The 27,610-nt window shown below is 50.5% G+C and overlaps 1 long non-coding RNA gene across 1 annotated transcript in view; it reads right to left on the minus strand.

Moving 5' to 3' along the window:
• The window catches only part of LOC114014323 (uncharacterized), a 59,379-nt gene that overhangs the window by 16,700 nt on the left and 15,069 nt on the right, over positions 1-27,610 (minus strand). The window contains exons 3-7 of the long non-coding RNA XR_008731896.1: positions 25,645-25,738; positions 24,483-24,704; positions 8,310-19,669; positions 6,549-6,745; positions 5,226-5,395 (exon numbers count right to left, since the gene is read on the minus strand). This is a non-coding gene — a long non-coding RNA (uncharacterized LOC114014323). The remainder of the gene's footprint in view (positions 1-5,225; positions 5,396-6,548; positions 6,746-8,309; positions 19,670-24,482; positions 24,705-25,644; positions 25,739-27,610) is intronic.

Raw genomic sequence — 27,610 nt, forward strand, 5'->3', positions numbered from 1 at the left:
CAGCCCTGACTTCTCTCGGCTGGATGGAGAGGAGAAGCAGGCATTTCCATCACATAGCCCTTGGACACAGCCACATCCAGCCTGAAAAACAGCCCTGTCACATGCCCTTTGCACAGCTGGGGAGAGCCTCAATTACACGGCGGTGGCCACGCACGGGCCACCAGCCCCGCTGTTTACAGGAAGTGCCGGCACAGAGCATGGAATTAGAAAGACCACAAGGAAGTGAGGGATTATTTACTGGAGATTAAAGGACATGGAAAAACCACAGGACAAATCAGTGGGGCCTAAGCAATGGTAGTTGCTATTTCAGTCTTCCAGCTGCTGGCATTCATACTGGTCATGCTGCGACGGGAGAATTTGGGAGGAATTCAGCAGGATGGGTGGTTGCTCTGCTTTTGGACCAGTAAAACCAAAGAATAGGCCCTAAACCTGCTGGAAAGATGGGAAGAATGTCTGCTCCATTCCTTCCCTTCCTAACCCATTCCTGTGAGTCTTCCTTCTCCCCAGGTGTGATTCCTGCTTTTGGACTTCATCTCCAGGCCGAGCAGCTCCAGCCAGACCTGCCTGGTGGCAAAGCCCATGGGTTAGCCCAGATTAGTCAAAATAAAGCATCTCCTCAAACCTGGAAAGAAGTGGGGTGGGGTTTGATGTCTGACATCTCAAGACCTTCAAGACAGCTGCAGTGCCAATGGGAGCTGGTGTTCCTTGGACTCTCCATGGAAAGGGGGAAAATCACCAGGTGAAGATTAATACTGCTCCTCCAGTCCAATCCAGTCTAGCCCAATTCCTCTCAAGACCATTTCTTCTCCAGGCTTTTGCCTTTATTTTAAACACCCACAACTTCCTTTCCCCCTAGAAATTTCAAGCCCATCAGCACAGTCTCTAGTGGGAAGCGACACAGGCAGACCTGGTAGCTGAGCAGACATCTAACAGGTGACAAGATGCCCCTGTTTTAAGTGCCTCAGTCCGAATGCCCATGAGTTCACCTCATTTTTGGTGAGGTCTGCTTTTCAGCTAAGACTGGCCATCAGGATTTCAGCGGTTGCTCATGAGCGCTGGAAATTTGGGCCATAAGTGCATCAGGTCTCATGTCAGTGCACGCCCACCTCTACCTGCAGCTGCAGGTACTCAGCTGCTGCTCCTGTGGCTCTCCAGGATGGCCACGTACTCAACCACACTTTTCCCAGAAAATCCCAAAAGATTTTCCAAATGCTTGGATATACTTTCTCTAGCACTTTGCTCCTGGCAGGTAAAGCTGTTTGCAGTGCTGCTGTCCTTGTCCCACAGCCACACTGGAGATTTTGCCCTCACCAGTCTCCTGTCACCAGCAGGGAGTTTTGGAGTAGCACCCAAACTCCTCCACCAAGCCCTTTCCCAGGGAGTCAGGCAACTTGTTCACTGTCTGTCTTTCCAGAGACATAGATGTCAGTTTGTTATCTACCCCCCCAACCCCTACTGTATCTCAGTGCATGAAACATCAGGACACCATCACATGCCAAGTGACAGCATCCCCCGTCCCTCCCCACTGCTGATGCAGGTTGAGCTCCCACCACCACCACCACTGCATTTCCAGCAGCACCGTGGCCCTTTGCGCTTGATGTGGGGGGGTGATTCAGCCCTGACTCAATGGGAGGGTGGCCATGGACTGAAACCCCAGCCCTGCTCCATGCACAGTCCGTGGTTAACATGATTCGGCTGGAAATTACAGAGCTGTGGCAAAGGTGGCGGGAGGGAGGCTCCCCTTGGCCAGGAGGAGCCCACAAGAGGCTCCCACTGACATTCCTGCCTTCTCCTTCGCTCTGCAGCCATGAGGCTGAGGGAACAAACGGCGTGTCGCCTTCATGTTTGACCCAGAGCAGTGCTTGGCCACTGGCGCCATACCACAGGCTCCGTCTGGAAAGCAAACAGTAGCTCAGTAGAATTTTTCTTCCCCCCCCCCCCCCCCTCTTTTTTTTGTTTTGTTCTCCCTACAACAAATAGAGAGAAAGGATGAATGAGCTTATTTTACAGCCTCGCAGGAATACCCAGCCATTGTTAGCTTGACACATGCTGCAAAAAGTGATGGCTAAGAAAATAAAAGCTTATTCTTTCCTGAATGGGTTGGCTGGAAAAAAAAAAAACAAACCACCCCAAACCCTCCATCCATGGGCCAGCAGCAGCATTTCCATCAGCTACGTGGCTGATCCACAACTCAGTGACTTCCAGGCTGCACGTAAAAGAAGGAGAGTGAAGCTCTGAGTTTACATCAGTTTTGAGAGTCTGAAGCACGTTGTGTGCACCCAGCCCGCCCTCCCCTCACAGGTGCCACCCAGCACCGTGTCCCCATCCCAGGCTCACAGCAGGCGAAAGGAAGGCAACGCCACCCCTCTGCAGGCAGTAACATCGAAACTCTCCAGAATATTTCCTTCTCTCAATTCTCTGCATCTAGAAAGTGTTGCCACAAGGTCTAAAAGTCCTCAGCCCTGGCTGAGGCTCACGCACCTGCAATGAGTATCTCAGAGCTGGTGGGACACCAAGGGTGACAACCTCTGTTTTGGAGAACCAGCATTGCCATTAAATGGGTTCAATGACACTTTCTCCCCTTGGAGAGGAGGACTAAGAGCCAGAGCATGCAGAGAAAATAGCCATGCCACAGCTGCTTAATTAATTAACTCAATTAATTTTATCCAGGACCTCTTGGGTTATTTCACTGCAGCCGTCTCTGCTGGGAGAGCAGGGCACTGTCGCCTGCTGCAGCCTTGTCTGAAGCAGTAACCTGGCTCTGGAGCTGTATTTCTCTCCACTCATATTTAACTTGCTTCTGTCACCACTTCACATAATTTTCCCTGTTACTGAAGTGGTAAAATCAACCTCAGGAGCTCAGAGTCCATGAATGGGGATTCAGAGTTCGGAGCCTGCAGCCATCTCGTGCGGTTCATTGACACATGAAGGGAAAGGAAAAAAATACCACTAATAGAGTAAGTCCTCAACAGTTTGACCCAAGCAAATATCCCATTCAAACCAGTGCTTTTTAAAAGATCAATTTAAAAAAGCAGGAAATGCTAGCGAATACACTCCTTGCCTGTCACAGCTGCAGTTCTGCTTTCAAACACATCTGACTTAGGACACTGGCTTGGATTTATATGACTGCATGCTATTTTTCCTGCTTTATCCAGTGTTCAAAATGGCTGCAAAAAGGAGCTAAAGCAGAAGCCTGGTGGTGCAGTCCTGGATGCTGACCCATCGCTTCCCTCCGTCCTCCTGCCCTGCGTACACAGATCCCAGGAGCAGTGATTGACAGGACAGGGGCAGCTGAGATTGTGTCTGAGACCATTTCCTTCCTACTGCCGATGTGTGCATCAGTGGGAATGGTGATTTAAGGAATAAACAGTGACTTTTTTTTGAAGTCTATCAGCTCCCTTACTAATATCAGCAGAGAGCAAAACGGGGCCTGTGTGGTTTTATCAGCTGTGGCTCCAGCTCACGGTCTGTTGAGGAAGCGATGCGCCATGGAGAGGATGAGAGCTCATCTCTTATTAAAGGCAGCCACATACCCATCCATGGCTGTGTAGTGCACATAACAGCAAAACCCCTAACCAATATCTTTGAGGATTTAATGTCTGAACAAATTACAGTGAGGAACAAAAAGGGGATTTTGCTTTAACTTGGAAATTTTAATTTTTTTAAATTATTATTATTTTTTTAACCTATTAAATGGCCAGAGCTTTTAAGGTGTCCAGCAAGAGCCTCCTCCCTGCGCTGGGGCAGTGGCTGGCCATGCTTCATCATCCAGCTGCTTGGGGGGGGGGGCAGTGCGGGGGGGGTGTATCCTGACCCGGCATTTCATGGTTTCCCTGCGCTGAGCGGGGAGCAGCGGCTGCCGCGGGAGCCTCATTATGTAGAGGCGCAGGCAGGGGACTGGCTTGGTGACAGCAAGTCTGCTCAGTCGCAGATCAAATGGCTTAATAGAAACTGGATCCAACTGGTCCAGCCTTGCGGGTTTTGATTTAAACTGCAGTTATAAGGTGTGATTAGAGGCGGGGGATGCTGTGCCAAGAGCTCAGATGTGAAGCAAAAAACATATATTAGAAAAAAATCCTTCCCCTAAACCTATACATATTTTTCCATTGTTAACTCTTTGCCTGCCACTGCCAGATACCCAAGGAAATCCTAGGCCATCCGAGGACACCTTTGGTGCCGCCTGTAAGAGGTCTGTCAGCACCGCAGAGGAATTTGACCACTGAAGTACTCACATTTATGGGCTTGGTATCAACAATAACCACAGCTGAGCTTGCAGGCACTGGCCGAGCCTTTCCTGCCACGGTGCTGAGAGCGATGCCCTCCCTGCAGCCCTCGCGCTGGCCAGCACAGAGCAGGGGCTCTGCTTCAGCTGCCTTCTTTTTGGGTTACTCTGATACAGTGGAGAAGGAGGCAGTGCTTTTCGGGAAACCGTTAAACCAGGTCTCTTTTTTCTGTCTCCAACCAGTTGCCCCAAATGCAATAGTTAATTTGGCAAAGGGAGACCTTTGGAGATGTTAACACAGTTCAAACCTTCAGCCCATATGGATAAAATTGCAATTCAATAAAATTGCTGGTTCTTTATCTTCATGCGGCATCATTGTGCAGTTAATTTCAAGCTTTCCAGTAAGCTGTAATATATCTTTTAACCTAAAAGCTCTTTTGCATGACACTGAAATAGGTCCCAGTCTATATACATCTGCTGCCAATACAAATGTATGGTTCAGCAGCAGTAAAGAGGATATAAAAGACTCCCACGTTACAAATGTAGGAGGCAGAGGATATTTTAGCATGGCAGTGGTTACACTTTTGGCAGCTTTGCTATAATAAACTTTGTTTTCAGAACCTTAAAATATTCCCTGTGCAGTCAAGACTGACATATTTGCTTTCAGCAGAGCTGTCTCAGGGGCCGGCGCTGGTGAGCGGAGCTGGGGAATGTGGGGGAACACAAAGAAGGTGGAGTTAGTGTCACCCTACGTTTAAACAGGGTATTTCCTCACAAAATATTTACAAGTGCCTTCGGGTCCTGGTAGGACTATTTTCAGGAATGCAGATGGGCAGTGAGGAGGTACCTGCACACAGCGTGCTGTCCCCCAGGGCTGCTTCGGGAGCTGGGGGCAAGGGAAAGAGGTTGAGCAGGCAGGCCAAGGGCCAAAAATATGAGGGAATAGGGACGTAAGACAGCAACCTTGTGTAGGAAAAGTCTCTGGAGAGTTCTGATCTCTTACCATCTGATGGAGTCACCTGCCAGGATGCCACTCCTGGGTGCCTGTCTGGACCTGAGATGTTACTGCTTTGAAGTGGATGGACCCCATCTGCAGCTGGCAGGTAGATGTTGGCTTCCACGTGTCTCCCAAGTCATTCTGGACTCTAATGATCCACTCAGACACCGAGTTACCTATGAGAAAATTAGCATGGATGACCCATACCTTAGTGCACTCTGGGATGGCAAGAGTAGCTGCGAAACTTTGATCCAAGCAATTGTTTGAGCAGAAAAGGAGAGCCTGTCTCACACTGCTGATGGGAAAAGAAGGCAGCAGGGACAGCATCATGACTCAGGACTGTGCCTGGTCCTGCCTGCTCTCTGCCTCCCTGTGACCTGTCCTCCAGGTCCCTGGATGCCATCACCATGATGCAGAGGGCAATGCACTCTGCGAACTACCACTGTTTCCCTTTGCTCTGGGGACTCAGCCTGACAAGGGAGGACACCAGAAAGATTGCTATGAAACTTTAGGATGGATTTCCAGACCCTGAAAGCCTCAGCTGAACCAGTGACAGAGCAGAGAGGAGCAGGAGAGAGGTGGTTTCCTACTGTCTCCTGGCTCCTGCACCCTCAAAATTACATATCCAGGGTCCAGCCTGGGAGTGTAGGAAAGGGGTGAAGCCTCTGTGTCCATTCAGATCAGTTTGAATCATCAATTGTTTGCAAGGGGATATACGAGAGTTCAGATGGGACAGGTTTGAATAGCAAAGCAAGCATGAAGCCATGCTCTGCACAAGAAACTACTGGGAAATGCAGAAATATTGACCTAGCCCAGGGTATGGGCTTAGGATCAAACCCAAGAGGAGCTCCAGTAAGTGGCTCCAGCAGGACGTCTCTGTGTCAGGTGCAGTCCAGACACCCTGAGGTTTCTGTGGGAATGGAGGGCCAAGCTTAATAATGGAGTAAATAACTGAACAATGCTGTTTTGTGATGTTTTACGTCTACATACAACCCCAGAAATGCATCCCTGCTAGTTATAGTTTCTAAGGTAGCAAGAAAAAACTCTTCTTACCATCAAGCCTCCTCAGAAAAGCTCATTGCTACATGTGCTGAACTTGGATGGAGTCTTGGACTGAAGGATTTTGAGAGCATGTGATGGCATTATTGTTTCATGCTAATCTGTCCTCATTGTATGCTATTAAAAATAAATAAAAATCATGGCTTCCTAATCCACAGGTTACTAACTGTGGGAAAAATGTGTTTGTCACAGCCCTAGCAAGCGCTTAAAAGTGTCATGCTTTTGTATTTATTTCTTAGCAAGTGCATGTATAAACACATTGTTACCAACCTGAGCATCCGGATTGCAAACCCCACACGGCTCCTGCTGCAGGACAAAGCTTTGGAAGAAACGCTGCACCAAGCAAGGCGGCAGTCGCAGGGCTGTGCAAGGGATGACGTGACCCCATGTGTGCATGGACAACTGGTGGGGTTTGGCAGTGCCTCATCAATGAATGTTATTGCCTGTGGCAGGTTTGTTTGGGATTCCTAGGAAGCAAAAGAGAAAGAAATAAGTTATTTTGATAGTAGATCAAGTATCAAAGGGGTAAAAATAACTCAGTACTTTTGCAACCTGCAGGCTGAGCCCTCTGCCATTAAGCCAGGTGTATATTCCTGCCTGGGGTGAAACCCACCCCTGGTTCAAAGAGGCAGCACGACGGCACTGGGGCTCTGATCTCTGCAGATGCTCGAGGCCCAGCAGAAGGTCTCAATTTCAAACGTCAGAGAAGCATTTTGATCTTATTTCCCCTCCCCAATCAGCAAGATGAGGCAATTCGTAAGGGGAAATCCTATGTGGACCGAGGAACACTTTCCTCCTCTTGTCTTTGCAGCACAGGATGAGAAACCAAATGACCTCCTGGGCATCAGCAATGGACAAGACGGTGAGCATCTTCCACCAAGACTGCAAGTCCTCCTGCAGGGACTCTCCTGTCCTCTACATACAAACAGCATCGGGGTCCCACACCCTCGGAGGGAGGACACATTGGCCAAGGTTTTGTCCATCAGTCAATAAAGATGAACTAGTCCTAGAAATAAACATGACCCTGGTCTCTGCTCCACTGAACAAACTTCCCTTTGAAAACCTCTCACACTGAGAAAGACGCCTGGGTTCAGCCTCCGCTGACCCTTCTGTCCCAGCACACGGTGGGGCACCAGCCACCCGCTCCTAATTAACTTGATGGGTAACTCAGCAGCACAGATCACCTCAAGTTACCTTGGGCACAGAGCACAGCAGAGCCTTCCACAATGAAACGACATGGCAGGAATTATCCCAATCCATAATTGCTCTGAGCAAACAATAAACCAGCTCACACTGGTGGAAGTAGCCACTCGGAGGTAATAACCCAGTGAGTAACAATAATGGCAGCAGATACTTGATAAAAAACAGGGAACAAAAGAGAAAGCTCTCTCCATTATACAAAGAACGGATGTTTTCTGTTTGCTTCCTTTGGTTCAGAAATGCATTTAGCTATTTGGAGAGCGAGGAGTACATCTCTCTCGCACACGCAGCAAAAGTGGGTTTCAGGCGGGGGGAGGAAAGGATTGTTTTCCACTATGAGATCATGGGCAGGAAAATAATTTTTCTCTTTTTAATCTTTCTTGGATTTCTACCCAGCCACTCTCCAGGCATTTTATTTTCTTCAAGAGAACTGTCTGCATATTGGTGGGGAAGAAAACCCACCCAAATCTGCTCTGGGGTGGTTAAAAAGGGGCATTGAAATACAGACATGCTTGTTCCCCCCAGCTGTACCCCTCCAGTGCCCCAAACTGGGTGATGGGAGGGATAAGCCATGTTCATCTGATGAAAATCCCTAAAACCAGGGGCTCGTGTTTGCTGGGTATGCGTGCCTCCTGCTTATGCATGTGGCTTGTGACCCCCCGCTGCCCAGGCTACTGACGCTGGGGGTCTGGCCGCTCGCCCTGCAACTGCTGGCCCACGGCTCTGCTCCCCTGGTCTAAGCCGGGGGCTCACATGGGGGCTATCACCCACCCGCCCCTGCTGAAATGGTTTCTGAGAGCAGGACGCCAGGCAGAGAAAAAAAGAAATCACCCCGCACTCCTCAAGCACCGCAAAGGGCACCGGCACGGTGGGGACAGGTGACGGTGACACAGCCCCGAGGAGGTTTATGCTTGTGGCTCTGGCTCTGCAGCAAGCGGCTGGCACCAGCCCTCCAGGGATGCCCATTTCACGCTTGGCTCCCTCTGCCCCCGGGACAGCTGCGATGGGCACGGGCACGGCACCGTGATGGGCTCCCCCGTGAAGAGGACAGGACCTGGATGAGACGGGAATCACAACAAAGAGAAATCGAGACGTGAAAGCTGGAATAGCAATACCTGGGTGGATTTGTGCAGGGTGTGCAGATCCAAGTGCCAGCTGGGTACAACACGACCCCGCTCCAGCTACGCCGAGCTTTGCCCTGCAAAATAAATAAGCCTGAAGACAGCCATCTGCAGCAACGAGCGTACCAGGGGAAGGCTCTGCAGGACTACAGAGGCTAAGCACTGCTCATTAAAGCGCTGGGGAAATGTGAATGAAGCAGATGAATGGATGAAGAAATGAATGAAGGAGGGAAGAGGATGTGAATGAATATTGCATTGACTTGGTGCCTTTCATCCTGCGATGGCAGAGCTGTGCAGCACAGCTGATGGGCAGGCACTGCGTCGGTACTCCCCGGAGAAACCCCTGGTCAAAACAAATCAGATTATTTCCTGTTGACAGAGCCCTTCAGGGGGAGGCGAACAGCGAGCCGTGGCATATGGATTCATATTACTTGAAGCACGAGGCTTTCCCCAAACAAAATCCCTCCGACTCCCCCTTAATCAATGTGGCAGATCATTACTTTTTGAGTTGCTCTTGTTCTTGCTATTCCAGACACTGCATGATTTCCATGGCAACGACATCCCAGCCATCCCAGGCCTTTTCCTAACCCCTGTCATCTGCTGTTGAGTCACACCAGTGCATAACCCGGAGAGATGAGCAGCAGGGCCAGGCCATGAAGGTGCCTTTTGGCACCGGGGGACTTAAGGACCTCGCTTTGCCCCCCCTGTGCAGCCCAACCCTGTGAGCCCCTGGGAACCTCTCACAGCCAAGCATGGCACAGGGCTTGCAGGCAGCTGTGGGGGAGCACGTGGAAATAAAAAATAATTTTCTGGAGGTTTTATTGTGCTGTTCCAGAGCACAATCAGCTGAACCCACTGGCCAGCCTGACTGTGACTGGGATTCAGGGTGGTTTAAATAGGGATAATGGGAGGGAGCAGTGAGATGGTGCTGCTGCCTTGGTAATGCAGAGTAGGGTCAGGACCGAACCTGGATGCTTTGGGGAGGAAAGGGAATCCAGCTTTACTTCTGGTTTGGAGGAAAAAGTGCACTCTCTTCCTTTCCACCTTCTGAAGGAAAAACTAGCCTGGGGTGTGATCCTGCTCTTCAAGTGCTGCATGTTTGCAGGCAACCTGGTGTGACTGCTGCGAGCAGCACACGCTGCTCAGAAGAGCATCTGGCACCACTCGAATGACCCATCACCCCCCAGGGCCAGTTTGATCCCACCTGCCTGTATGGACTTGGGGTGTCATTGTCCCCACAACATCTAGCTGCTCCTCTAGCAGCTGGCTGCTCACAGCTGCAAAGCTGCCAGATCTGGCTGCGCCAGACATTTTGCAAGTGTTTTGTAGGGTATTTAGGGCTGGATGCAAAGCTTAGGGACCATCCATGGGCTCAAGCGGGTTTTCAAGCTGACCTCAAGGGCACCAAGCCTGCCGTGCATGGGGGTCCAGGTACACAGACACTACCGCTGAATGAACCAGTGCTGCAAGCCTTGCTCACATAGTAACCGCCCCCGCTGCCAGCAGAAGCTGGAAGGAAATTATTTGTTTTTTCCTCCTTCACCTACCCTGCTCCCTTCAGCAAGCAGCTTCCCCTCTGAAAAGCCAGAGAGGATTTAGGGTGGCTGAGTGCCACTGCAGCAGCCAGAGCCTGGCCAGGCAAAGCATCTCCCACCCTGCCACCAGGAAGGGGCTCGGCCACAGCACACAGCGATGGCCAGGCACCGTGTCTCACCTGAGTTGGCAGGTAAAGCACCATTGTATGTCCCTCCTTCGGTCATATCAGGCTTTTCATTCAAACATGCGTTTCACCTCGACGCAACAGGGTTTTTTCCTGCCAGCGGTTTGCAGCCCAGCCTCCGCAACAGCCTGCATTTTTCATAAGCCACGTCGAATTTCATGGTAACCCTGCGGAGTTATTGCTCTATAACAAACACAATTGCTGCACTAGATTAAGCACACCGCTTATCTCGTCCAAATATTAATGAGCACCAAATGTAAGGCACTGGGCCTGCTTCCCCATCTTCCCAAACAGGGAGATTGGCCACTGGGTATAGCAGTTGCAGGACTGGACCCAGACAAGAGGATCCATTTGCAGGCTGGTCCAGCAGCTTCCTTGAGTGCGGATGGCTGCCCAGAAGCTCTGAACTGGAGTTTTTACAGTGGCTTGAATACAGACCATTTATTTAGCTGTCCTTCACACCAGGAAAAAAAGAGATGCTTTATCCTGCCATAACTTGAGCTAAATTGCTTTACCTGACTATTAATGGCCTGGACTTCGGGGCAAGAGGCTCTCGGTCGAATTTTGGACTGGTTCCTTGGCCCTGCACTGTGGAGCAGCTGGCTGGGTTTGGAGGTGGCATCCGAGCTCACACCACGGTGACTTCCCCACATACTTCAAGACAAACTGCTCCAAGGAGGACCCCATCTAGGGCAGCCAGAGCCAGGATGCCTTTGGTGCTCACAGGTCTGAAAGGGACAAAGTCTTAGGAAGGGAAGGGAGCGTGGTTCTGTAATGCTGTCAGCTACACTGCAGTAACTGCTCATGCTGATGCAGGGCTTAGCCCTGAACTCAAAATATATTCAGACAACTTCATCAAAACCATGGCTTTAAAGTAAATAACACAGTAAAACTTGGACTGAACAAGCTATCAACAGTCCCTTTATAATTAAAATAAGGGAAAGAGCTGTTCACTCCTGGGGTTAATAGAGGTTATAGGGGTATAGCCCCTATAGGGAGCTAGGGGTATAGCCCAGGTCAGGGGTTAACCTCTTTGCCAGCTCTGTAAAGGGATGGGTGACCCTGGTGCCACCCAGCCCAGAGAGCTTTCCAGAAGAGGGTCAGCTGCACAAAGCACTGGGTGATGCTCTGAGGCAGGACCAGAGCAGAGCTGCTCCTTTGCAGCTGAACACCCCCTAAGCAGCTCAGGCAGAGCCAGCCCAGGGCGTGCGGAGCTGGAGTGCTGCTCCCTCCACCCACCTGGACACTGTTTGGGAGAGAGGAAGAACGAAAAAAACCCAACAAACCAGAAGACAAATAGAGACTTACCTCCATGTTTTCGCCTGCCACCCCCATCAGTCCCCTTCAGCCTAATCATTCTCTTCCTCTTCAATCAAGACAAATTTGCAAGAGGAGCAGCTCCCAGCGCCTGAGTGCAAAAGCCTTTAATTACTGTCATCTGGAAGGCTGTGCCAGGCTCCCTTCCAGTGCCTTTTCATACTTTTCGGAAGACAGTGCTCCAGGACTTGACGCCCCCAACATGCCATTTGTCAGGCTTTATTTTAAACAAGCACTCACTGCCTATTAGGAGGCCGGAGAGAAAGCTCCTGGCAGTCCATCTGTGCTGCTGCTGCATTGACACGGCGGTCGCATCCAGGCAGTGAGCTGAGCTGGGCTGCCTCGACAGGGCACCAGCCCGGCAGCCGTCTCCTGTGCACGCCAGCTCTCTGCGAACCAACTCCGAGAAGTGCATCGTGGTCTTCTTCGCCATCTCTCCTCCTGCATCTCAGCTGGGCTCACACTGGCCATTAAACTGGAGACAGAGGCAAGAGTATAAATGTGGTTAGAAGGCACAAGGCAAATTCAGGTAGACCAGGCTGACGGTTCCATAAAGTGATCCCAAAGCTTCCTCTCACACACAAGTCCCCCGGCCTGCATCCCTGGGAGCATGCTCCCAACCGGAATGGTTGTACATGGGGTTTGATATCAGGCAGAATTTTGTATTTCATCCTGCATGGGAAAGCACGACCACAGAACCTACATAAACCAATCTGGCCTGCTGCAGGCAGGACGCAGGGCTGGAGGGCCCATAGGAGCAAGCCGGTGAGTTGCCTTCATCGCACTCTGAGCTGACACCCGGGACTCTGCCAACCCAGTGACCCTGCAGCTTGGGCTCAGCATACACTGAGATATGCTGAAAAGGATGCCAGAAGGTTTCCAGATGTCCTGCACCAGCACCCATGTGACGTGCTCCGTGAATTACACCCAGCAGAGCCATCCTTCTAATATTTCATCTTTGGAGCATCACCTGTGGCAGAGAAAAGCTGCAAAGGAGGTTTTCTGGGGAGCCTCTGCCAGTGGGTGGCACTGCAAAACCAGCAGTATGGAAGAAGCAGCAGAGCAAGGATTCGGGGTGGAACAGCAGCAGAGCCACTGCACACGGGCTGCTGCGCACCTCTGGCTGCACAGCTGGAGGGATGGATACGAGCATTGCGGGGATGCCACAGCCTGGCTGGAGGGAGGAGGGATGCTGCTGAGCTGGGAGAGGGACAGCCACAGTGGGAGGTGAGAAGGCATCAGCAAGGGGTTTGAGGGGCCGCGGTGGTGTAGGCTAGCTGCACTGTGCCTTCTGTGGGCGCTGGGGGTCAGCCCAGCAAGTGGGAGTTCGAATCAATCCATGTCCACATGGGACAGCCAATTAACCATCTCAAAGGTAGGAGCAGTCATCGGCTTCCCCTGTTATCCTACTGTAAGATTCCTTCTGCAGCCAAAAATCATGTAATATGTCACCCCAAAATATAAGGTCTCCCCTCTGGGAGCTAGATAGGCTTCTGCCCCCCACCCTTTAACCCTGGCGAAGAACACAGGTGTGGTAGGTGTAAGAGCTTTTTGGTCATCTGGCTTGTAGGCACAAGACCCCTAGAAGCCCCCCAGCCACCAAAGACGTGCACCAGCCAGCATGACCTAGGGGACCGAGAGCCTGGAGGGAAAGCATGCTGCATCACACTTATGTCACTGCCTAGCCAGGGGGGAATTAAGGATCCTGGGACAGCTGGGTAAACATGGTGAGTAGTAAAACAGGCTCTAATCTGGAGGCTGGCCTGGTCTGAGTGTCCATGTTCAGGTCTTGTGTCCTCCTCCAGTTCCAAAGTGGCCACGTTCCTGCACCACACACTCCTCCTGGCACAGATTTCACCTCCCTTTGCACTGCATCTACACTTTAGGTCCCATCTCCAGCATTTCAGTGTTACCTTGACCAGTTCATTCCCATAAGGTCTCTAATCAGACTTCATCTCATCCACCTAAAAATACTCCGAGCAATCCAAGGCAGTAAACACTCGGTTCTTCTTCCTTTAGCTAACAAACAATGAACAAAGGAGCATCTTCTTTCTTTTCCCCCATGATGTCCCAACAGAAGTTGGGAACCACAAAATATTAGAGGAATGGGCTTATGTAGCCCCAGTCTGACTCCAGGACCATGAGGTTTTGTGCTGGGGACACACACGCACCTTTGTAGAGGAAGCCAGAGGGATGGGGAGAAGGAGCCGTGCAAGGAAAACCACCTCTCTTGGGCTGGCGAAGGAGGTTTGGCTCTGAAGGGCTGTGATGTCTGCCTGGCAGGTGGCAGCACCATCTGACAGCCTCTGTCTCCATGGAAAGAGCTACTGTTTCCCTGCGCAGCATCCACACAGCCACCTCTGCTAAGGGATATTTTCTCTAGCAGGAGCAAAGGCTTCATCCAGCGGGTTGTGGACTAGCAGGAGACAGAGGAGCGCATCCTCAAAAGGAATTTGCTCCTGTATCAGAGGGTTTAAAGACGTGGCACCAGGGCTTCTCCAGCATCTTCCTTCTGTAGGGAACATGCTGACTGGCATGACGGGGGTGGCTGCAAAATCCTATCTCCTGCCTGCCCACCTTCACACTTACAGAAATGCTTTGGTACAACCCACTCCAGACTGGGGAAGAGCTTCGATCTGGCCCTTCTGCTGCAAACGGATCTGATTTGCTCCTAGCACTGAGCACTGTAATTACAGTACATCCCGCTTAATCGCGATGTGCTTAATTGGGAAATCCACTTACCAGGATGTCACCTAGGGAACCGATTTAAGCTTGATAACACTTAAGAGCAATGCCTGCTGCTTTATAGAGAAGGTAATTCTCCTACAGGGAGATGCCTTCAGGTGGCTGAATCATGCTCCTTCTTCCACCAGCATCCAATGCTCCTGGCTTCTTGCTCCTGCAACAGATTTCAGCCTTCCCGTTAAGTAGGCTACAGTCGGTAAATGCACCAGCTGCTACTGCCAGGTCACGGCTGTCCTCTGCACCAGCTGAACAGGCTGCCACCAGCACGTGGGCCAGCTCTTGGCTGCACCCTTGGCTGGACCTGCACACTCAGCACGTCCGACCCCCTTCCCTGTTTGAAGATGGCTTTCTTCCCATCGCTGGGACCTTTTTTGAAGAGGATGACATACTTAGGCTTGACCAAGCTGTTCTTTGCAGCAGAAGAGGGGCCAAGGTAACCCAGTCATCACCTGAATCCGGGCAGAGCAAGAGCTTTGGAGACAACCAGCATCCCTTACCATTATTAACACCAACACTTATCTTCCTCCCTCATCCCTCCAGCAATCAAACACATCAAATGCCCAAGTGAAGAAAGGACAGGGACACGGGAACGGCCATTAAAGACTGAGCATTGAGTCAGGCACTTGGAGAGGCCACATTTTTATCCTGGTTTCCTATGGGAAGAGGGTTTATGTGACCACACTGAGTATTTGTGCACGCGTGTACACATGTCTTACGGGTACCACCGATAAATTCTGAACATCCTGGTCAAACTAGGCAGAGAAGCAGCTTTTCCAAAAGTAACAAAGTCCCACACATTTTGTAGGAATAAGAACCAGAAAGAAGAGTGAAACCCTATGAATACCCAACCCCTCACTAGTTCGCAGGGATTTGGGACAACAGTTCTGCAACACAAAACCCCCATGAAACACATTTCCTCGTTAGAGGTATGCCAGTTGCTCCAGGACCATGACTTCTCTGACCTTTTGGCATTGTTTTGCTTATCTCTGTCCTTTTCAATTAGGCTATGTGTTTTTTCCAACTGCACAAAAGCACACTGCTCCTCTTCCGAAGGTGAGGCCGTAGATGGAGGCTGCCTTTGCTACCGAAACATCTGTACCATATGGCAACAACACAACACCACTTTGCAAGATGCTGCGCTGGTGTTTTTGTTCTCACCAACCACAAGGAGCTGGGGGGAGTCATCTGAACTCTTTGGATGCATAATAGTGATTGCCTTTCAGACACTTGAAAATGTAATAACTTGGCATCAAATGAGGGATTTTTATGGCTGAACATGTTTTGTGCTTCTCTGAACAAGCCAACTTCCAGATTAGCTACATTGGCTTTTTAAAGTGCTATAAAATGTGCAAAGGCACTTGCAATGTATAGTGCTTTCTGTAAAAACAGGAGGTAAGTGCTGAAATGCCCCCTGATTTATCCTTTTGCTTCTCCTAACCCATGCTGGAAGAAGGGGTAAAGGCAATCCTCTACTCCCTTTTTGGCTTCTCAGTCTTCCAGCCCGGAGACAGACGGGAGACAAAATGCCAGGTACTACAGAACTTCTGCCTTTCAGCCACTCTGACAACTGCAGAAGAGAAAACCCTCTCAATTCCTGAGCATCACAACCAGTGCCAAAACCAGCAAATGCCTTTCTAAGGTGCGACACGTGGCCAGCAAAGCTTACTTGTCACACAGCGCCTGTCTGAGCAAGAGGACCCGGGCAGCACCATCCACAAAGGTGCTGGACCTAATGCTGGCTGGAGGGTCTGACAGAGCACATCACCACGATGAACCGTGTTAACAGGGTCAGGCCTTTGCTTTCCTGCCAGCAGGGTCACCTTCTTGTCCTCTCCTCTTGCTCCTGCCCCTCTTTCCTTCACACTGCTGTAACATAGTCAGAAATCCACAAGAACATGTTGTGGGATTCCTCCCCCCCTTCACTTGCTTGTGTTGGCTTAAATATATGTGCTCAGCCAAGCATCAGGTCCTTGACACAGATGTCTCAGGGGCTGGGCTTTTCACTAAAATGCAGCCGCGCAGAGGCTTGGCAAAGGAAAACATCCCAGCAACCGAGGCTCCCATTTTCTGAGCCTGGGTGGGAGGAATAAAGTATTAGTTCAAGCTCCATTTTAGCTGGAGGAGAACAGCATCATTTGTTGGAGCCAAACAGGTTCTTCCCCTCCCCTCCCCTGCTACACAGTCAAGTTGTCCCCTTGCTATTACTGGGGCCATTTTGCCAGTGCCATGGCAGTGCTGCCACCGGCAAGGGCTCTGCAGCTGCTGCCACGGCTGCTGGGTGCCACCCAGCGCTTCTGGCAACCGACGCCACAGCTGTTAGGGCCAACACGAAGATGAGCGCTGTAACCCTTATCTGGCATCCGGCTCATTGCGGTCAGGTTCAGATGAGTGCCTCTGGAACACAGAATGAGTATTTATGAGCTGGAAGTTTTTAAGCACATGCCTTAGTGCCATACGTGTTCAAACCCATCCATCCCCGCAGAGCAGCTGGAGCTCTCTGCTGCCGGTATGAACAGGTAAACCCAACCAGACTGCCTCTCGCATCCATTTTTATATGTATGAAATGTTGTGCAACAAGCTGGAGGGTCAGCAGACCTCAGATCTTTAAATTAAATTGTACATCTTTATAGAAAAGCCACACTTACCTTTAGCACAGTTTATAGGACATGGATTTTGTGTGCTTTGTTAGTGCAAATTAAACATAATTAACGACAGCCAACAGCGCTCTTTGCAACCAGCAACATGCACCACTGCATCCTGAAGGCTATTTAGCACAATCAAGGTTAAAATGCAGATTGTTTTTAAGATTTCCAGTGTATCTGCTGTCAGATAAGAAGTGCCAAGTCTAGCACTGGCAAGTGTGAACTGGCTGGACTGGGAACCTTCATGCCACCATCAGAATTATGTAGGCTCATTTGAAAACACCTCAGTTCCTTGGCTGTCATCACATCAGTAAGAGAAATATTGATGGGAGGGGAGGAGATGTGGAAAGGGGAGAGTTTTCTCAAACATCACAAACTGAGTAGAGACGCTCAATTGCCAAACAGATCTGCCCAAGCCATCCAGGACGAAAACATCTCATCTCAAACTCACCGTAAAACAAAATCAGCCCCAGCCTTACCAGATGCCCTCCAGCCTGTGCTGGCTTTGGGCCTCCCTCCGAAGGACTGATCGACTCCTGCACCCAGCTTGTGCAGGGACACCCAGGGGTCACTATTCAGGTAGTCAAAATCACATCAGCCTCCCAACAAGCCAGCTCTGTTTGTCACAGACACGCTGGCAAAACCAAGCACCATACATGAGCACACATGACCTGCAACTGATTTTACAAGACGCGGTATGAAAACCACGCAGTAAAGGCAGGATCAAGTCTTAAGCATTAAGGTCCCCTTCATTTATATTAGCAGCTCCTGCTACGTGGTCCCTGCTCCATCCTCAGGGTGCCGGCAGCCTCTCCTGTCATTTCTTTTTGGGGGTGACACTGAGCCAGCACACAGCGGAGCAGAACCTGGATGAGCAGCTCTGGCTCTCTCGCTGAAGTTCGGGGACCCAGGTATCCATCCTCGTGTTTTTGTAAAGACTGAGGCTACAAATCTGTGTTTTCCAGCTGATTGCAGAAAGCTACAATGGCAAAACTTAGCATTATTTGCTCACTACAAATACTTGGAGACCCGAGTCCAGACTGGATTGATGCACTGAGAGTAAACAAGGGCAGGGGCAGGGAGAGAGCTTTAGGCACTCCAGCATCTCATGGCTAATTAAAGCTGGGAGGAATTTGTCTCAGCAAGTTGTGAGCCATTAACTTCTCTGGTGTGACTAAGCCACTGTGTGGTATCTAATTTACCAGGGGGGTGAAGTGCTGCCAGCTAACCATGTTCCTGCAGCTGAGGTGGGCTAATGGAACATAGTTCGATGCTTCGGGGCAATCCCGCTTGCCAGCTTACCTGCACCTTCCCAGTCCCAACTGGCCTTGAAAACAGCAAGACAACCCAGTGGGAATTTTAATTGCGAAGGAGTATTCAAAAAACCCTGTCAAAATCCAAAGGCCTGACCAGAACTACAGGTTCTTGTGGTTTTCTGCATGGCTGTTTTTTCCAGCAATGCAAATTGGGTTCTTCTCTTGCAAATGAGCAATGCTGAAACACTCTCTAACCATTTGCAGGACCTGGAGGCCCCCAGCCTCCTCCGAGTGCTGTCCTTAATCACCGCAGGAAAGTTGTGGTGCTGCCTTGTCTTGTACTAGTGATGCAAATATCAAGATGAATTTCTTCATAGACAGCTCATTACCAACAATTCTTTCCTTTGTCTCTGGCTCCAGCTAAAGAGGAGGAAGTCGCTCCAGCAGGAGCTGCACATGGAACGGCAAAAAGATGTTTCTCAGAGGGTACAACTGAGTTACAAGGAATGCTGGATTTTGGGTACTGCCCTCTACACCCCACTGCTCTCTTTGGGGAAGGGTGGAGGAATTCAGAGGTCCCAGCTTCCAGTTCATTTCCCCATTGTTTCTCTGGGCTGAAAATGCTTTTTTGTTTACTTTTCCAGCCCATCTTGACTCACAAGCCAGGCTCATCCCGGTTGTTGGTTGGCCCCATTTTGCAGTTATGCCAGTTTCAGCTCGTTTGCCAAAGAACCAGCGTGGCACAAGGAGCTCTGCCCCAGGAGAGGGTAAGCAACCAGCCACCTTTCACGGTTTTTTGGGGGTCCCTGCATGCTGGAAAGCCTCCAAAGGTCCCTTTCCAAGCACCCAGGAATCCCTACCTGCCCCCATTCCCCTGGGACAACCCGCTCAGAGGAGAGGTGACCTTGATGGCTGGGCTGATGTTGTCACCTTTATATTTTCCATGGGTTCGGTGGCACCCGTCTGCAGCCAGCATCAATGCCAGCCAGCCAGCGTCTCTGCAGCAGAGAGATTCCCAGAGGACAGGCTGAAACTGTTCATCTGGAGACAGAGATCATTTTTAGAGGGAAATCCTGTTCACTTCTCAAAATGAGGTAGGGTTTTACCAACACATGTTCCCAGCCAAATGCACTTGCTGTACCAAATTCATCACTAAAAGCAAAGGACTTGCTATGTCAAAATGGAGCTGTGGTTTTCAAAGCTAACAGGGGAAAAGCACACTGTAAACACCTGGAGGAAGCGTAGGCATGGCTTATTAATGCACACTTGCTGTGAGACTTCAGGCTGTAGGACAGGGCTTTCACTGTCCTCCTGATGTCCTCACATGCCCCGTTTCTGTACTGAGCACTGCTCTCTTTAACCATGCAGCGCACCTGTCAGACCTGCAAACCTACAGATGGAGCACAGAAGATGGGTTAATGCAGCTTATACTAGTGCTTTAACCACTCGCATCCACCATCCACCCTCAGCTGGTGGGGAGAAGCTCCTGTCCCTGTTGCTGGTTCCTCTCCAGGATCCAGCCAGGGATTTTTATGGGGACAGATTAAGGCCTGAGGAAGGCAAGCAAGGATGCCAAATCTGATCATTCCCAAAAGCCTGAATTGCAGGGGTTTAACATTGCCTGAACTGCAAGTAGGAGTTAATTTTGTTATCTTTACACTCTGTCTCAACCACTCATTCCACAAAAGGCTGCACAAAATACTTGCTCTCTGGTTTCTCTCCTGTGCTGCTGCACAGTGTTGCTGTTGAGACAGCTCCTGAGTTTTCCATCAAAAGCCACTCCCTGATATTTAAGGCTGTTATGAACTGGACCAGATTTGTGCATTCCTGCGTAGCAAAGCCTTGCCCAACATGGGATGCCTATATCCTTTGACTCCTTTCCCTGTGAAAGCCATAACAGAAAATGTTAAGTGAAGGAACAGTAACCAGTCCATATGCTGCCACGCTACAGGCATCTCAGCACAGTCACACAAGTTGTGTTTCTTTTTCTCAGATACAGCCTTTTCTATCAAACAGAGCATCAGACAGACTGTTTCTGGAGAGGGGCTGACTATTTGCCTAGGGAGTTAGGGAAAACAGTCCTCAGACAGCTCTTCTTCCCCAGGCGATGCTGGTGAGAGCTGGCCCATGTGCACTAAGGGAGTTTCTCAGAGTATCTTCAAACTTGTGAGCTATTTCAGTATTTCTCCTCCCAGCTTGAAGATCACTCAGGGCCCAAGGATGCACAGGCTTGTGTTATTAAACGGCTATTTCTGTTGACATTTTTATTTTTAGCAAATGTTACTGAAACATTCACCATTGCTCCTCGGAGGCAATGGAAAAAGAGGCAAGTTCCAAATTCTGGGCGATGGAGACCTCGAGGCAGGCAGCCAAGCCGGGGTGGGACATGGCCTGGCTTCCCTGCCATGTTTACCATCTGTGCCCTGAGCAGGGACATGAATGAATCGTGGCAGTGTCCTCGGCAGCCATGGAGCAGAGTGTGCAGCAGGCTTGCACTCTCCCACTCCGGCTGGCAATGCCAACCCCTCCCTGAGGGGTTAAAAGTGTCCATGTGCCAAAGGCAGGCTGGGATCAGCGACAGCCAACCTAAACAGAACCATGTTCAAAGAAACCTTTGAGCACCCAGGGATGCTGACCTGAAGCGATGGGCAGCAATGGATGCCCTCTCCCCTTGGGTTCGCAGGGGCAGGGGGCAGCAGGCAAGCTGCCTGCCTTCCTCAGAATTGTTTTTGCAGCTTCATGCTGAATCCCTCTCCGCTTTATTGAGCATTAAATGTCTTTAAAAGGTCTGTTTACTTCCTTGGAGTGCTTGGAACTGGGATTCTCCCTTGCGGGCCCAGCTCTGGCCCCATCCCTAAAAAGGGGGTTTTAAATTAAAGTTGAAATTTGTGGTCTCAGCACTCTTTTTACCACTCCTGAGTGCTTGCAATAGAAGCCCAGCAGCAGGCAGTACCTGGGTCCATGTGTTTGTTTCTTTGCCACTGCTGGATGTCAGGTGGGCTGCACGGAAGAATATCCCAAAAGAGAAAGACCAGGAGTTACCCAAGAGTGAATAAACCAGTTGCAAACCACATTCCTCTGACATCTGCTTGCCAGTGGGGAAGCGCTGGAGGGATGCAAGTCAGCCTGTTAGCAGCCCCGTGCCTTTCTGCGCTTCCCTGCTGTGGGGCTGGGCTGCCTCCATCACTGACATGCTCTAGTGCTGCTGAAAGGACCAGCGGACAGTTTCCTCACCTGATTTTGGTGACGTGGCTGTGGTAACCCATGGAACCTAGAACCAATCGCCCTGGGAAAGCTGCAGGTCTCACCCCAGCAGCCACCAAACAGAAGCAATTAATGTACGTGGCAGTAAACGAAACCCCTTGAGCAGCAGCATCAGGGGCAGAGAGGCTCAGCTAACTTCTTCCTGCCTTCCATCCACACCAGGCTGGAGGGGACACATGGGAAGCAGTGCTGGCACTGTCACCCATTGGGTGGGGACTCCAGTGCTGTCAGATGGGCTTTGCCCTCACCCTGGGGGCCTTACCTGGCCTATCCTGCCCTGCCTGCTGTGCCTGGTGCAGGCAGCGAGGGGTTGCCCGCTGCTCCAGGGAGCCGCTGTTCAGGAGGAACCACCGGGTGACAGCTGGCTAGAGAAGGAAAGCACAGCTTCTGCGGAGGCTTTTGTATTTTAGAAGCTTTGTCAAAGTTTAAGTAACTACAGTTTTGCCCCTCGCAGTAATCACCTGAATATTTCTGCAGGATCTATCAGAAAACCAAGTGTGCCACCAAAACACAAATGCAATGGAAAAAAAAATTATCGTATTTTAGGTCAAAGTCATCACAGTCCCTCACTGATTTTCATGTGGATGGTATCATAAGCCTAGATACCGTATTACTTCACACGCCCACATCTGTACAGATGTGCACACACATGCTAATTGATAGCTAATGCGTGCTTTTTCCAGGACACTGCTGATACTGAAACACTCCGGTCCTCTACAAAATCGTTTTCTGAAGCACTGGCTTTGACCTGAGAGAGGCTGTTGAACAGCCCATCCTCTCTGGATCCTGCACCGGGCAAGCGCGGGATGCTGATGCCAGAGCAGTGGGGCCACAATTGCCCTGTTGTGCAGAGCGTGGTGCGCCGGGTGCAACACGGGGCACTTGACCACAAAGACCTGAGATGTGCTTAACAGGACTCTTGCACTGTTCGCCCACTAAGAGCCTTAACTTCTTATTGCATTATGCCGGGGTTTAGGCAAAGCAGGGTTCCCAGCAGGGCACTGCATAGATTTCCTTTCCCATGAAAAGAGACTTATACCTTCACATTTGTTCCTTGTCCTCAAATCCCATTTTTTTCCAGGTAGAGGAGAGAGGAATTTGATGGATTATAATTAAGGAGGTGGTGTTCTGAGCAAGGAGGGGGGACAAGAAGGCTAATGCAGGATGTGGCTGCGTCACCTACGGAAGAGATGCTTTAATGCGAAAAGCCTTGTGAGAGGAGAGCTCTGGGGCTCTTCTCCCCTGCATAGCAGCTGCATAGTATTCACAGGCACTTGCTACTTGAGTTTATTTTGGCTGGAGGTGGACACTGGACCTTAGTGGGTCCTCTTACCATGCAGTGATGCTCAGCAGTGGTCAGCAACTATAGGAGTGGGGTATTTGTACTACTTGGAGTAGGAAGCCCCGCTGCATCTAGGTATCAGGAAGGAGCTGTTGATAGGACTGCAGACCTGAGATATATATTATAATAAAGTATAAGTAACTGCCAATATATAATACAACCCTTCCCAGGCCTCCAGCGCCATTCACTCCAGAGCCCCAAAGCACTGTACAAACAGTAATTAAAACTTCCCAGCCCCCAGCTTTGCCAATAGTGTTGAATTCATTTTCCAGTGTGGGAAAATAAACCTTGCATGATTAAGAGAGACAATGCAATTTTAACAGTAGGAAAAGTTACTGGTGAAACATAAGCTGTAGTGTGAACCCTGGTCCTTCACTTCCAATAGAAGGCTTTTCAAGACAAGAATGAGTAGTCGGTCTCTTCTCCATCATGCCCACTATGCCCATTTAACATGGTAATGGGCAACACAAGACTAGCCAGGTACATCTATTCAGTCCCAGTGGCTACAATCCAACTTGCTTTGCAGATTTAAAGTCTGCAGGGAAGTGAGGAGCACTGGAAGAATATGGTAGGAGATGCCTGTGAGAAGCCCCTTGTCCAGTTGGTCCTCCTGGAGTGTCTCTCTGCCCTTAGCACTATCAAGTTCACAGCTCTGTGTGCCACCCTGCTGACCACATGGCTGATTTCCTTCCCCAGAAATGCGTTACCAGAAACGTCCTTCAAGAAGGAAAGGGACACTGGAACATGCAAGAGCTTGCCTGCACACCAGAAACACTGACCCTTTGCTTTCTGGTTTATTTAACACAGTAACAAGAGTCTACATAAAGACAGCCAGTTCCTCGCCTGGTTCCTGCCTGCTCCATGCTTTCCAGGAACCCTTGGGGAAAAACCATGCTGTGTCGGGTGTGGACACAGCCCTTGGGTTCAGTATGGGCATGTGGGAGCTATTCAACAACACGTGTTGCTTCAGGTACCAGCAGACAGACAGTAAAAAGCCCCTGGTGGGTTGCACCTGATGGCAGGGTTTCGCTGGAGCCCTTGGCCAAGATCTCTCCCTTCCCATGGTTAATGTGCTGGTCGCCAGCACCCAGCTGGGCAGCGCCTGGTCCCTTCCCTTCCCCTCTAGCCCACCGCTACCTCGCAGCCTGGCCAGCCAGATCCTCCCCCTAACTCTTAACAGCTTGTCAAATGCTTAAGGACCTTTTGGGAGGAAAAAACCAATTTTAACGCAAAACTACATTTCTGCCTCGAGGAAAACAGGATATCTCCCTGCTCTGCCGCCACTGCCTTCAAATCACGGAGCCCAGAACCCCGGTCTCCAGCAGGACTCCCCGGGGGCGGATGTCAGGCTGTCTGGAAACCCCAGAGAGGCCACAGGGCTTGGCGAGAAGTCCTGCCGCAGAGGGGAAGGGTCCAGACAACCAGAAAGTTCAGCCTCCTCCCCACATCAGGCTGTTTCCAGACACATGCCAGCACCACCTGCGTCTGCTCACTCCAGGGAGTGCTCCTGCGGTCTCCCAACAGCTGGGGAAGCGTTTACGGAGTCAGCAGCGCTGCGCGGAAGGTTATTTAGTTATTTGTAATGGATTTTCCATACCTGTCATTATTTCCAGCCCTGTATTGAGAAAAAGGGACAGAGATTCTCCTGGGAGATGGGCTGGCTTGAAGGGCTTTGGTGAAGCCTGTGGTTTTGCAGTTTACCTCTGGAGAGGGCTGGGGACTTGCTCTGTTTCTCTCATCATCACGGCAGGTTGATCCCCAAGGAGAACGAGGATCCAGCTTGGACTTGCTGTGCTTCATGTTTGAAGAGGACAGGCTTCTGTAAAGGAAAAGAGAGACCTGGAAATCTGCTGCTTTCATTATGCTTTCTTTGGGGCTAACTTAGTTGTTGGAAATCAACACAACCATGAAGATAGCAGCCTGTGGGACCCTGCTCGGAGCGCCTAATGCCTATTAAAGATCTAGGAAGAGCTGGGAGAGAAGTAGCAGCACGGCAACAGGGAACGTTCCCTGTGCACAATGTGATTTCAAATTAATTTCTCCATGAAGGGGATTTTCCACATGCCCAGCAGGCTTTGAGGAGGCCAGGCAGGCGTAGCAGAGAGGGGACTACCCTGCAGCAGCACTTTCACAGTCCCTGCTTCATCACCCTTCTAGGGCTCAAAATATTTGCTTTTCACTCCAAGCCAAAATGATGTCAAGCTACAAATACCAAAATCCTTCAGGCCAAAGCCATGTTCTTTCTCCATTCCTGCTCTGCTCCGAAAGGTGATTCCCTAGCCCGAGAGGCACTGTCAGAGCTATTACCTTAAGAAAGCCATCTGCGGTGCTCCCAGCAAGACCCTGCTGCCTGGCATAGCTGTGCCAGCACAGCCCCGCCACTGACTTTACCTCATTTACAGCAGTGGGGCGGCGGTGCAGAAACTGTGCTGAGCTGGAGCTGGAAGGGCACAAGGTTTCTGCTTTGATGGCACCCCCTGTTTCTGACTTGCAAAGGGACTAGAATTGTGACAAAGCCATGGGTAGGCAGCAACATTGTTCTGATAAAGTTGGTTTCATGAGAAACGGTTTTCCAGATGGCAGCAGAAGACATAGTAGAGCCCACCCTTACCCAGAAACACATGGCTGGGGGCCACTTCTGCTAGGAGAGAAGGTAGAGGGCTGAACAAGAGCATTTGTCTGAACTAATGGGCCACGGAGACATTGGAAGGAAAGTTTCCTTTGGAGCAAAGAGGGGGCACATCTCTGCTTTCACTTACCGTCCATCTGTGGCAGCTCTTTTCTCCTCTTGGCACACAGTTCTCATTCCTCAGCTGACAGCCCGTGGCAGGAAACACTAATCACATCCTCTTCCTAAGATGAGACAACAGGCAAAGAGGCTTGGCAGGGGACAAGGGACCTCCTGGCAGTGCCTGGAAAGCTGATCTCAGGGCCTGGGGTCTCCCCCAGTGCAAATCCCTGTGGTTCTTGTTTGCTGAGCTGGGACAAAGTGGGCACTAGGGTTTTAGCAGACATTTGTTAGAAAATAACTGTGAGAAAGGAATAAACCAATTAATTGCTGACCCACTGACAGCCAACACCTCTCCCCCACCTCCCCCCACACAATAAAATCTGTCTCCACAGCTCAAGCAGATTTAGGGTGGCTGCAAAGAGCCTAGAGAAGGAACAAACCCCTTTCCCACCCCAGCTAATAATATTTCCAGATAATCTGTTTGAGGCAGCACCCTCTGTGAACCAGGAAAGCCTTTAAGAGCCGTTAACACCTTTATTCAGACTTCCTCATTCACCCCCAGACAAGCTGTGATTAATTATCCAATCCTTCCCGATCCCCCTGGGAAACAGCGCTTGGTCTGCATGTCCATCAGAGGATTTGCAGGGTCCCTCTACGAGAGCGGCTCCTGCTCTTGCTGCTGGCTCCAGATAAGCAGGAAAGGGCTGGTGGGGAATAAACTGCTTCCAGCTGTGCACTTATGTCACCAGGGGTGGTGGACAGTGGCAGGGGAGGTTCATGCGGGGTCTAGGCAATGTTCGTGGCTTTTTCTTTTGCTGGTGTCCACAGGCAGCACTGGCCAGGCTGTCCCTGGAAGTCCATCTCTGAGAAGTTGCCACTGGAAGTACAGCCCGTTTGGTTCCCACCAGATTTTTGCAGCCCTCCTTCCAGTTTTGCAGCTCTCTGGCACGGCTTGCTCTTTCCTACCATTTCCCAGTCCTACCAAAGGCATTGTGGATGGAGAAGGCAGGGAGGGAAAGGGAATTACTGCCTCTCAGCTTGCTGCAGTAGCTGGGACACTGTGCCTGAGAGGTGCACCTGTGTAGGCTGTTACAGACTAATGCAGATAATCAAACTCATCTTGTACATGCACCCCCACCTGTGCTACCTCAATCCACCAAATCCTAGGCTGTTTTGCATCACAGGGTAACTCTCCCACCCCTAAGGCTGCATACAGACCCTCCTGGCCATGCAAAGGGAGGATATGAGCAGCTCCAAGTTCATGGTATCACCAAGCAATTTACCGAACCCAACAGTGGCAAATTCCCTTTGTACCAAACACCAATCTCTGCTGCATTACAGATGACACTAAGTCCATGTTCGTCCACCACAGCCCTTCATCCACAGTAGCTGAAGCCCTCAGGCTGTCTAAGGATTAACATGTTAATGCCCACCCTGCCCCAATCCCCTGTGCTATGGCAGGGTGGAGGCACAGGTCTTCTGGGGGGACTATGGTAGCGTGACACACATTTTATGACTTTTCTCACTATGCAAGGGCCCTGCAAATCCCCCATCTTCAGGGGAGACCTGCATCTCCCTGTCACACACACAAGACCTACTTACACGCAAGCTGGGAGGGTACGAGCGAGGGATGTGCTGCGGGGCTGGCATGCCCACATTGCACAGCCTTCCTTTCAGGTCTTGAGCTGAGGTCCCATGGTTTCATGCCGCTTGGAGGAACTCCTTTCCATTAAACCTTCCTCCTTTGCTACCCAGGGCTGTCCAGGAACTCACCCTTGTGCACTGCATGTTTTCTGCTGGTCTATCGCATCTGCCAAAGGCAAACCTCAGAGACATCCTGCTCTGCTACCGCAAAGCAATATCTGCCATTGTAATTTTCTACCAGCCACCTCTAGAAACCTTCAGCCAGGAAACAAAAGCAGAGAGCACAGGAGCAGCCTGGGGGTCCTGGTCAGTTTTACAAATGAAAATCATTGTCGTCTTGTTCTCTTCTC

Source organism: Falco cherrug, chromosome 4, assembly GCF_023634085.1.
Source record: "Falco cherrug isolate bFalChe1 chromosome 4, bFalChe1.pri, whole genome shotgun sequence".
Taxonomy (NCBI): Eukaryota; Metazoa; Chordata; class Aves; order Falconiformes; family Falconidae; genus Falco; species Falco cherrug.